The sequence below is a fragment of the Microchirus variegatus genome, assembly GCF_963457635.1.
Source record: "Microchirus variegatus genome assembly, chromosome: 9".
Lineage (NCBI taxonomy): Eukaryota > Metazoa > Chordata > Actinopteri > Pleuronectiformes > Soleidae > Microchirus > Microchirus variegatus.
In genome coordinates, this window is record NC_139810.1 from 26,030,288 (window position 1) to 26,043,078 (window position 12,791).

The window sequence follows — 12,791 nt, forward strand, 5'->3', positions numbered from 1 at the left end:
TCGTGGTGCCGGACACGCGCTGCAATTTCCCGCCCGATCAGTAGGGGTCGCTGCGCAAGATTGTTGTGCTTCTGGCTACAGTGACTAATGCCGTTCGAGAGAGAAAGACTGTTGTTGTTTTTGTTGTTGTTGTTGCAGCTGAATAACATTGAAACAGATGCCGTTTCTAATTTTTCTGTGTCCCGGAACGCAGTTTTAAGATAATTTGAGGCGAGAAATTAGCCATTTAGAGTCTAAACATGTGCATGTGTGTATTAAGATATGACGTATTTACAGTTTGGCAGCGACGTTGTCGGCGGTGATCGGCTCTGCCTCTGTGGACACTCTGTGCACAGAGCAGTGTTATCTCGCCCTGTCCTGAGGACCAATCGTAGCCCTCGCCGTCTCCGTTGTCCCTTGACGGAGTGACGGACACTTATATATAATACAATATTTTGTGCAGCCGGAGACGACAGAGAGACTCTGCGAAAGGCTCCACGGCGACGTAGAGGTTGTCTCCGTAACCGACGTGGAGCTACTTTACACAAGAGTATAAATTGGGCTTTACACCAACTTGTCCTCATGTCCTCCTTCATAACATCCATGTACCTTTCTCTGTGGTCTTCCTCTTTCCTGTGCCCGGCAACTCCATTTTCCAACATCCTTTGGCTCAATATAATCACTCTCCCTCTTCGTACCGAACCGTCTCAACCTTGACTCTTTTGCTCCATTTTCCAAACCGTTCAACCTGAGCTTGTCCCTCGATTTTGCTCATTTCTAATCCTGTCCATCCTGGTCACTCCCAACGGAAATCTCATCATCATCATCTTTATCTCTGCCACCTCTAGGTCTGCGTCCTTTCTTTTAGACTGTGCCACTGTCTCCAAGCCATACATCATAGCTGGCCTCACTATCTTCCCTTTCCATTTTTGCTGCTATCCTCCTTCGACACGTTGTCCTCGATATTCCAAACTTTAAACTTTTGCACCACTTTGCAAATCTTTACATACTATGTATCGCTACTGATGTCCTGTTTGTTCCACAAATGATTACATCGTCTACTTTTCCCACACTGTGTAATAACGAATCACACATGATGCACATGTTAATTGACTGGTTTTAGTTCTGGCCTGTAATTATTATGTGTAGACAAGTGTCTCACATAAGTGTGTCCAAGTGAACAGATGGTGTCGGATTAGCTGGTCCTGAGGCAAAAAATGAACAAGAGAATAAATCAAACACTTTCACTGCTGCCACTGTCGGAGAAACGAGAGCACATTTTACAGAGCCACCGCACGCCGTCTACTGTTGCCTTTCTAAAAATGTAAAAAAACCATAACACCAACTCACAGGAATCCATCGTTATGTTTTAATGAATACACAAAAAAAAATTGCATTCCATGCACATGTCATTTATTAACATGCTTGGAAGTGTGCCTCCGGGGATTCTGCAAGGTCTACCTTTCTGCCCAGAGGTAATTTTCAAATGAAAACAGAGCCAGCAGCATTTTTAAATTCCTCCTCCTTTGGGCAATAAACTGCCAATCTAATGTGGGTGGCAGTCGTGTCCAGAGCAGAATTTATATATATATTTTTTAAAACTAAACTGTGTAGTAATGTGGAAGTAGCCGTAGGGCTTGTTTACACTGGATGCGTCTGCATTTTCATTTTGGCGCCCCCATGTTAACAAATGAGAGATTTCACGCTGCGTAAGTGTGATGCACATGTCTATTTTTGAGCGAAAGCTTCTCAAATATTGTTCACGCATGAGTTATGCAGCAAAAATAGATAATAAGACTGACATTTTACCAGCATGATTACAGTAAACTGAAGAAAAATATTGATATGATATTTTTTAATCTCAGCTGTGCAGATTCTTCCCCTCTCACTCTCTCTTTGGCCCAATCCACCTGGAAACGTGACCAAATGTAAGCGAAAGTTTTTCTGTAAACACGACATTGTTTCAGGAAACCACTCTAAACGCTGTAGTACATGTGCCAGGCCTGTGTGTGATGCCGTAGCACACCTACAGACACACAAAGAAAACTTTGTGTGTCTGCATATATGGCTGCGTGTACAGCTTTATTTGAAGTACACTACTGTTCAAAAGTTTGGGGTCACTTAGAAATGTCCTTATTTTTGAAGGAAAATCACCTTTATTTCAATGAATATAACATTAAATGAATCAGAAATACACTCTATACATTGTTAATGTGGTAAACGACTATTCTAGCTGCAAACGTCTGGTTTTTAATGGAATATGTACATAGGTGTATAGAGGCCCATTTCCAGTGTTCCAATGGTACATTGTGTTTGCTAATGGCGTTAGAAGACTATTGGATGATTAGAAAACCCTTGAAAACCCTTGTGCAATGATGTTAGCACAGCTGAAAACAGTTTTGCTGGTTCTTTGACGAAAGGGCAAAATTATTATTTTGAATAAAAATCATTATTTCTAATCTTGTCAATGTCTTGACTATATTTTCTATTCATTTTGCAACTCTTTTGATGAATAAAAGTGTGACTTTTAATGGAAAACACAAAAATATTGCTAAACATTTGAACGGTAGTGTATATATTACAATGTAAACAATCACAGAAACAGACAGACTGAAGAATGGGATGAAGGAAAGAAAATAAAACTGATAAAGCAAACAGAACAAACCATAGCAAGAGGATGACGACAACTCTCTCTCTCTCTCTCTTTGACTGAACAAAATAACATGTGACGTTTTCTGTCGGAGATGAAGTCATAATCATATCGGTGGTGTGGGGTTAGGTGAGCCAGACTCACACTCAGGCAAAAGCAAGAAGCACAGCCCCACATAACCAGGCCTTAGCGTCGTGTCAGTTGCAATGCGGCTGAATTTAAAGACGGCCCTCGTCCCGATGGTGCGTCTTCAATCAAACTTAATGTTAGGATATCGCAGATCCCTGATCCTTTTCCGTCCCCTGTCGGGAAGGAAAGCAGACATCTTAAATGACACAGCAGCGGCGGCGTGCTCTCGCAGAGGACCCTGTCTGTTATAAATAACCGGGCCAGGGCTGGTCAGGCCGCAAGCAGCAGCCTCAACACCTCGCCCATCAGCTGTCGTCTGGGGGAACTGGAGCTGGCCCCTATGTCCCCTCCATCCCGGCAGGTCACTCTCTCAAAAATGTTACCGGAAACAGACGCTATTTATAGACCACTCTCTTAAAGGTGCCATATGTAAGAATGTGGCCAAAAGCGGTTACTACATTCAAATTCCAAATACCGAGGTCTTTTAGGTTTCGGTTTTCTGACGTAACTGGCAACCCGTGGTTGCTCGGCAGCTGAGGCTCTACTGACTGCAATGATTAGTAGACGGCGGTAGGTGGCGCCACATGACGCCAAAACATGATTTCAAAACATAAACATGATTTGCAGTCTGCAAAATATTCTTTTTAATGCAAATATTTTGTCTGTACTGTTGTTGTTGGTGAGTTTGAACATTATTCCTGAGTCTGTGACATATTAGGAGGATTTTATTTATTTACATAATGCACCTTTAAGTGTTTATGTTTGATACAACACGCAGTGCAAGACATGATATGTGTTTTATTCTTGCACGTACCATTATTATGGTTATCCCTGTGCTTAAATTTTAACTTAAACAATTTAGCTTCGCCCTTGACTTTTCGTCACTCGAGTATAAACATTTATTGGGATATTTGTTCTCACAAAAACGAGCACCAGTAGTTTTTTAAGAGCTAAACATCCAGTAAATCACCTTTCCCACAAACCGCATAGCCCCGTTAAAACAAAACAGTCGTAACTCATGCATTTAGGCTGATAATCATGTGCCTGTTAACAGGGTGTTTCCACTGTTTGTGCGTATCTGTCCATGCTTATATACACTACTGTTCAAAAGTTTGGGTTCACCTATACAATTTTATTTGTGTTTTCCATTAAAAGTCACACTTTTATGCATCAAAAGAGTTGCAAAATGAATAGAAAATATAGTCAAGACATTGACAAGATTAGAAATTTAGCCCTTTCGTCAAAGAACCAGCAAAACTGTTTTCAGCTGTGCTAACATCATCGCACAAGGGTTTTCTAATCATCCAATAGTCTTCTAACGCTATTAGCAAACACAATGTACCATTAGAACACTGGAAATGGGCCTCTATACACCTATGTACATATTCCATTAAAAACCAGACGTTTGCAGCTAGAATAGTCGTTTACCACATTAACAATGTATAGAGTGTATTTCTGATTCATTTAATGTTATATTCATTGAAAAAAAAGTGACAAAGACATCTCTAAGTGACCCCAAACTTTAGTATAACGGTAATGTAAATGTTCTAATAAAGGAGGTGTTGATTCTAGGTGGTCTGTTGATGCGTGGCCCTGCTGGGGGCCCCTGTTGGGATGATAATTGAAAAGACTGGGCTTCTGAGGGTGTCAGCTGGATCTTCACACCAAACGATGTTTTTGCGGTGGAATGTGTTTCACGCTCACTTTATCCCACCCACAGTGAGAATGCAGTGCAGTCCATCCTTTTTTTTTTTTTTTTCTTTTTTTTTAAAAAGAACACTTTATGCTACTGTTAAAGTAACTTTGAAGAATGTTTAGTATCCACGCTCCACCAGGAAGAAAACAGACCTCTGGCAGTACAACAGAGACTCCTCCGCCGCCCCCCCTTTTCCCTTAACACACATAAAAATCACCAAAGGAACAGAATTAGACTTGTCGGCCTCGCTCTGTTTATACACATTTTAAAGTCACGTGATTCTGTCATCGGTGAGCTGAAAAAAGCCCGTCGGAGATGGCGTTTTGGTCGGTGTAAAGCAGCGGTGTCTGGTTTCACACCGTGTTCACTATCTCTACTCTCCGTCTGGTCATGGTGCCGCCAGGCTGTGACCTTTGGCCTAAAATACATCACGATGACTCACCCACGCGATGTGTAAACGCTCGCTATTTGGAGATGATTCAGGACGGATGTAAACTTCCGGAAAAAGGGTGTTTTTTAATCACTGTGGAGTTTTTAGATAAGGTTTATGTGGCGTAGCAGTCGGCCTGATAAATGTGTAATGATAATTCTAAAGTTAAAGTTTGCTTTCATGAAGTAAGCATAGTAAAGCTAAGGCTTGTCTTAAAGGTGTGGTAGGTTGCAAGCGTGTACAAGTGTACGTGTAGGGATTTGTTTGTTCACCCCCCCCCCCCCCCCCCCATTCCTTTGATCTCAGCAAATTGAGAAGGGAAAAAAAGGTTGACTTATTACCTCTTTTTTTTTTTTTTTTTGCAGTTCATTTATATAGCTCTTTAGGCAGCACTTTTTTTCACCCCGTGTTGCTACAACAACACATACACAAGTCCATACAGGCTGCAATATAATGCCTCAGTGAAAATGTTGGTGTAAAAGGAGATGGAATTGTGGTTGTGTGGCAGACACCGACTTGCCGGTAGACGGGGAACTTTTGAATCGGGTCGTACTTCAACATAGTGCCATCTCGTCCTTTAATTAGTTTGATCGTATCAGTACAGACGGAGACGGTACGGTTCGTGCGTATGAATCCTAAACGGTGACCGTTTTCCCAACCTTTACTACTGTATGTAAAGAAAGAGGAAGCGCAGGGATTTTTCAAATCAGTCTGTTCATACGGCTTCAAATGTGGGGATGAGGAGGGGACGGGGGGGGGGAGAAGATGAATGAAGCCTTGTGTGGCTCCAGCAGGAGCATTCTGATGATGTCATCTGAGGTTGCGTTGGTTGGTTTCGAGGTATACAAGTTATCCATTTAAATTCACTTTTAAATACAGCACATTTAATTTTAAAAAAAGAAAAAGAACCCACATGGTTGTCAAAGTGCTGTAAAAAGACACTAAAAGACATGAAAAGACTAAAAGACAATTCTCATGCTGGGTTAAAAGCCGAAGAGTCAAAGTGACCTAAAGTTTTCCAGGGTTGGAAAAGTTTGAAAAGTTTGAAAGAATTGATCTTATTAGACCTTTTTCAGCTGCACATCCACATCAGCCACTACCAGCGTAGCATAAGCAAAACTCTGTGTCCAGAGTCTGCTAAGGGGCCCATAAATGGGTTGCAGGAGATTATTTAATGTTGCCTAATAAATGCAATCACTATATGTGAATTATAACACGCATATTGTCGGATTTTAATGACTTTATCATACCCAAGTCTCTATCTTCTGGAAATGTTTGATTGTTTTCCTATTCGGAATAGTATTTTGATGAAAGACAAGAAAAAGTTGATAGTTTATCATCTTTTAAAAACAACCCCCCCATATAAAAAGTTTCACAAACTGTGATGTAACACATTTGTTTAGAGTTTAGAGTCTTTGTCTTTTTAGGTGTAGTCAGATTCCATGTATGACGTGAACACATATTTGACCAGTAGAGCAAATACTGAATCTGGAGAAGCATTGTACGTAGTGTAGGTATCAGGTTCTGGCAAGAAAGTGGTATTTAAAAAAAAAAAAAAAAAAAAAAAAAGTAAATCAGGACGTGCTACAGTGATTCTGGATAATTTTGTAAAACTCTGTCATAAATCTGACTTATGATTTACTGCTACGCTAAACTGGCGTTGTACTGAATCACCTCACAGAGCCTGAATATATCTGAAAAGTCATCACAAATGTTGAAAAAGTGCGAGCTCCACTGCGTATTTCCAGGGTGGGGGGGGGGGTGGGTGGGTGCACTAAGCTTATTGTAAAATGTATGGCATGACTGTTGTGTGGGAGAGAGAATAAATGACCTGGGGGGGAAGACGGCTGGGCAGGCACTGCAAGCATTTGTTCAAAAATGCGGACTTATCCTTCACTTTTTACTCCCTGGCCTCCTTCTCTCCACTCCACAAGTCCTATTTTTCAGAGAAAAATCCCAGTGTGTTTGTTTCACCCATGTATTAGTCACGGAAGACTTTTGAGGAGACGATCTTTGCGCGCTGTCAAAGAGTGTTTGTCTTTTGAATGAAGAGCCTCCTCGCACTTCCTCCTGGTCCGGTCACTTTGGATTAAACCCCCCGTGGAAATGTCAAAAGAGCTACAGAGAGCAGGAGGGCCTCACTCATCGGGCCCTTTGTGCAGCAGGGGCCCAGGCAGAGGTTTAGTGTCAGAAACGGCAGGTTGTCAATCTAATCCAAGCAAGGCACATGTGCAAAAAAAAAAGTAAAAAAAATCTTTCTCATTTGGAATTTTTAACAACTTTGTTGGAAATAAAAATCTTGAAAGTGTTTATTGTCCCTGCAAAACGTGTGGAAAAGGATCCAACACAAGCCAAGCATGTCCGAATATGCGTCACCAGTTTTTATTTACTCTTGCATCTACCAGTGTTGTAATACAACAAAGTACAAATACTTTGTAACTATGCTTAAGTAGAATTTTCTGTGATTTACTTAGTTATTTATATTTTTGACTTTAACTTTTACTTTTACTCCACTAGGTGACGTAGTGCCTGTTTGTTGTCGCTAGTTGTTTTTAGCGGCACCAGCTGTTAGCCGCTCAACTGTTAGCCCCAGATTTCGGCTCCAAGTGGACTTAAAACACACCAGCGGCTCGTTGTTTACCGTGTCCGATGCCGAGACTCTGGTCTCCGGGTTTCTGTTGTATACCTGGGCGCCGGTTTCAGCTATCAGTTGTTACTTTTGATAATTCAGTACCGTAAATGTCAGGTACTTTAAGACTTTTGCTCAAGTAATATTCTAAAAGTGTACTTTAAAGGTGAATTATGTAATAAATCTAAAGCAACTGGCCATAAAATCCTCCTAATATGTCACAGAGACTCAGGAATAATGTTCATATCACAAACTGAACTCACCAACAACAACAGTTCAGCCAAAATTTTCGCATAAAAAAATTTATTTTGCAGACTGCAAATCATGTTTTGGCATGTGACGCCACCTACTGCCGTCTACCAATCATTGCAGTCAGTAGAGTCTCAGCTGCCGAGCAACCACGGGTTGCCAGTTAAGTTTGAAAACCAAACCTAAAAGACCTCGGTATTTTGAATTTGAGTGTAGTAACCGTTTTTGGCCACATTCTTACATATGGCACCTTTAACTTCTACCAAAGTCATTTTCTGGTAAGATACTTGTACTTTTGCTCATGTATCGCTTTCAAGTACTTTATACAAGACTGGTTGGGTCATGTAAAAGGAGCGCTCGAGTACAGCTAAGGCAGGTAATGCTCCACTGGTGCCTGGTAGTGCTTGGCGAGCGCCTTCTTCTCAGCCCCGCTCTTCCTAAAGGGAAGAGCATGTGTCAGAGCTTCCATCCACTTAATGCTCTCTGCAAGTTTACATTCCATTCCTGTTTAGTACACGCTGCTACTTCAAGTCCAAGCAGATATTGTTAGCGTGAAAGTGGCTGAGAAAAAAAGAGAAAGAAAAGAAGGGGAGGTTAGGGAGGGACGTAAGGTCAAGAAGGTTGGGAATTTGTCTTTGTGAAGTTTCTCTAGGTGCCTGTGCGCAGAAAAAAAAATCTTCAAACTGATTCATCGGTAATCAAAACAGTTGACGATCGATTAATTGTTACCCATCACACGCTCTCTCTGGCGAAGGTTGTGTGCGCTCAAGACCTGCTTTGAATCTTCAAACTTTTGCTGGTGCTATCAGGAAGTCGGTGTCCGATATATTTCACCAGCGAGCTCCAGTCCCGTGAGACTCGTGTTGAATATGAACCGGGTCCAGTATTTAGTTTCTGTAACAAACTGGTCATGCCTTTTAGGAGTTTTTCTCACAGACTGTCCTGCAGCTGCATCTGCGGGGCTTATTAGCCGAGTGGAGGAAATCAAGACTCCCTGCAGAATTCTTCTCATGCTGCCTCTGACGGGCTTTGGCTGTCGTAGTGTGGGAGTTGGTTTACATGTGCTGCCACATGTCAGTGCATCTGTGTGCACTCAGGGTCTATATGTGTGCAAGTCTGGAGGAAATTGTTTCATAGATGTCTTAATACTCCTCAAGATTGAAGGCACATGTGTCCCAACTTCAACTTTTTTGGTTTAAACGACTTAAAGTGGAACTAGACCGGAAGTTCCTATTAACGCTGTTTTTTTGGTGTGTATCTGCGTCATTACCTTGTTTATGAAGCCCTGACGGTTCGAAACAAACAGTTCAGCCATTGATGAGAACGCTGTGTTTTATTGTAATCTCGGGGCTCAACGAGATCACTGAAAATCCCGTAATAGTTACGTAAGCAGCGGTTCTCCTGAACAACCGATCGTCCTGCTCCGGGCGGTAGTCCGGGCACATCCGGTTGCGTTCATTGAACCGCAGAAGAAGAATAACGTCCGATGTGGAGGTGTTTCACGAACAACAGTGTCTTCTGACTCTGGGTCTGACTCCGGTTTAAAGTCATAAAAGGGACTGCGGCGGGGAGTCGTGAAGAAGCTATTTTTAAACACTGTTAGAACAATGTTTTGATAATGAGGAGCAGTGCATCCACCGTTCCAGAGGGGGGCGCTGCGCTTCTGAGAACGGATGTGCTGGATAGTACTGGCCAATCACAAGACTCTGTCTTCTGGGGGTGAAAGTTCACTCTGAAATCTCGCAGCAGAAAAACACCGTCAGAAAAGAGGATTTCTATCAGCTCGTTTACAGCAACTAGGAGGTTTTTGACCATAAAAACAAGTTAATATATGTAAGTAGACCTCCATAACTAACATTTATGTGCAACAGGACCACTCTATGTGACCTTTAGGAAGACGTCACACTTGGGTCACGTTATGTTTTGTCAAGGTTTGTCAGGCAGTTGCAAGAAACGGCCATTTTTTAGAGCCTTATTTTGCTGGTGCTCTTGCTCTCTTGAGATCCTCTAACAATTCAAACTGCAAAAGTCACACTATCCTGCATGTTGCTCTCAAAGCATTTGCATGTTTATTGCTTCAATTCTGGGTATGATTCCCTGATGGCGTGAATGCTAGAAGCTTAATGTCCTGATGCCAGGAATACGTCTTTGAACGTCTCTCGGTCATCCAGGTCATGGTCATTGTCAGTAGGTGGCTTTATTAACGATGTCAATATTGCCAAACCAATAATGAAATATCCAGATTCTAAAATGCTCTGCCAGTTATGACCTGTTTCTGTGTGTTCTGGAGTCGTCCAGTCGTCATTAAAGCACATAAGACTTCTCTGACAGACATGTTCCTTCATTCCGATAAACATGACCAGAAAACTAAACTTTCTCTAGCTTAGTCTATAAAGAAGAAAAAAAAAGAGCTGCACTGACTTTGGCTCAATGAAACTACTGCAAAACAGCTCCTGTATGTTGGATTTTAGTTCTGATTTGACCTCACTGAAGATGTTTTAAAAAGTCTCATTGATTTCCAGATTATTAGTGGGTCAGTCCTGTGGGTTAGAGGGAACATGTCTTCTCTTCCTCCCCCATTTTCTAATATGTTTAAGAAATGATCGTTAGCCTCTTGTTGAGAACATGTCCCTTCGTGGTCCGCGATAAATGCAGAGCGTAGTTCCTAAAAAGTAAATGCCACATTCGCCACCGCACCATTATCTCGCCATTTTTATCTCACTGAGTCAGATAATAGGGGGGGGGGGGGGGGGGGGGGGGGGGAATGTGAGATATTTGTTAGTATGCTCTTACAAATAAAATCTGTGGAGAATCTGGAATGTTGTGTGAGTGTTTTATCCACTTTGGGAAAACAAAGCAAAAAAACAAGCCTGGTCAGAACCAGTAAGAATAAATGTGTTGAGAAGCCATTTGTTTGGAAACGGGAGTCCACAGTCGGTCAATAGCTAACAATGCTGCCATATCGAAAGGGTATTGGCTCAGTTATTTAAACCCAGTTGGTGTTTTTTCCACCAAAATATTCTGCTTCCATCATGGACAAAAATACAGTCCACACAGCAGTAAAGTGTTGCCTATCTCTCATTGTAGATTCTCTTGTTTTCTATTTGTAGAGCCACCAATACTTCACTTGGTACTTTGTGTACTATATGTACTACTACTACTATGTACTACATGTGCTTCTCTGCCTTATACCAGGCTAACACTTGTCCCCACTGGATGCTGCAACAAGTTACTAGAGCATAGAGAACTTCATAGGCCGGTGTCCTCTGGGTGCGGTGAAGTACAAAGAATTACAGAGTCGGTCAAGACCTTTATCTCGGGGGAGAGATAACTTTAACGGCGCTGACATCTCTCGGCTCCTCGGGCTGAGATTAAAGGTCCGACTGGTTGCGTTTTGGACTTGAATGCAGCAGCATTGTACTGTGAGCAAAGCAAATTCTTAGGCACGTCGTTCCAAAGTCTCCCTAAAACGAGGCCAGATAACTTCATCAGCGCAGCTTAAACTTGTTTGCATCAAGATCAGGTGCAAATATGAACTTGTCTTTTCCAAGGGTTAGTTTCAATTGTAGTAGGCGTTTTGCTCCGATTGCATCCAGTGTAGTGAGATGATGCTTCATCCTCAGGGAGTGGGAAGCAGGAGCTGATCACAGCGATGGTCGGCTGGTCCGCACAACTGAAAAGAATCTGGTTAGTCAGCAGTTTCCCTTTGAAAATGGCCCGGGATTGTTTTTGTAGTGGTGTTCAGTGAGAGTAGAGAGGATTTGGAGGGATAGATAGGTTTTTTTTTTTAAATTATTATTAGCTGAAGCCAATTAAATGGAAAAACTACCATGGCATAGTTCGGAGGGAATAGGATTTGGAAATGCCAGGATTGGCATCAGGCCAGAACCATAACTACATTTATAGCTTCTGGACAATGTGGGTGTGGATGATGGCGAGAGCAGATCAGTGATGATAAACCTAAAAAATTCCAATTGGTTCTGGCACCGTGGACTTCATCGAGACGCTCAGATACGAGAGTTTTATTTATGTGACTTTGATTAGTTCAGTCAAGAAATGATTCCAGACAATGCTGTAATAGATCTGCATACATTTATTATTCCCTTACGTCCAGTTGTGTACCACAGTTTTGGTGTTTAAATCAAAACACAAAGCACTACGTTCAAATCGTTGAACTAGTAAAGGCATTGTTACTGTGTGTGTTCTTTCTCACTACATCTGCTAAAAATGTATTATTAGTGTGTTCGCTGAAAGGCAGCACACTCTTGTCCTTAAGTTTTCTTATTCCTGTCAGCCAGAGTTTTGTTCAGCTCCTGCTCCCAGACCTTTTGAGATATCTCCACCGGTCCAACTCCGGAACGTCCGGCCGTAACCGGTGTAGTGTGGAAAGTGAAGACACTGTTCCTGACCGTTGTCGTTTCTTCCGCCATATTGGATTGAATAGAAAGCGAAACTAAACTTTCACAGGTCGCACATTTTGTTCCGATCTTCACGAAACTTGACGTACATGATCCTTGGACCAGGCCTCAAAAAAGTCACCTGAAGGATTTTCGATTTTCGGAAGCATTTGCTCGAAATCGGACGAAACGGACGAAACGGGAAGTTAGCTCGTGTATCAGGAACGCTTTCGCATATCAAATCCAAACTTCGTACATGAACACGGGACACCAATATGAAGAAGGGAAGGAATTTATGGATATTTCACAGACTTATAGGCAACTGTACACCTTCGTCACTGCCCCTACTATCTAACCATTTACTGACACAAGTGCAGCTCTGCCTTGCCACGCGTCATCGCGCTCGCATTCATGAAATGCACCCGAGTAAGCGCACTCTGCAGCTCCCCTGGAAATGCATTCTATTTAAATTACCTGTTTGAATAATAAGTTTAACCCTAAATCTGCAACATTCAATCTAATGTAGTACATTGGTACTTGGTACTACTCGTATAACACGTTGAATCAATATCATTGCTTATTTAAACATGTTGCCTTTATTTGCCGTAATTTCATGATTTAATCCTGAACAA

General features: G+C 41.9%; 1 protein-coding gene across 5 annotated transcripts in view; it reads left to right on the plus strand.

Annotated features, from left to right (window-relative positions):
• hspg2 (heparan sulfate proteoglycan 2) overlaps positions 1-12,791 on the plus strand; it is a 123,107-nt gene that overhangs the window by 22,822 nt on the left and 87,494 nt on the right. The window lies entirely within an intron of this gene.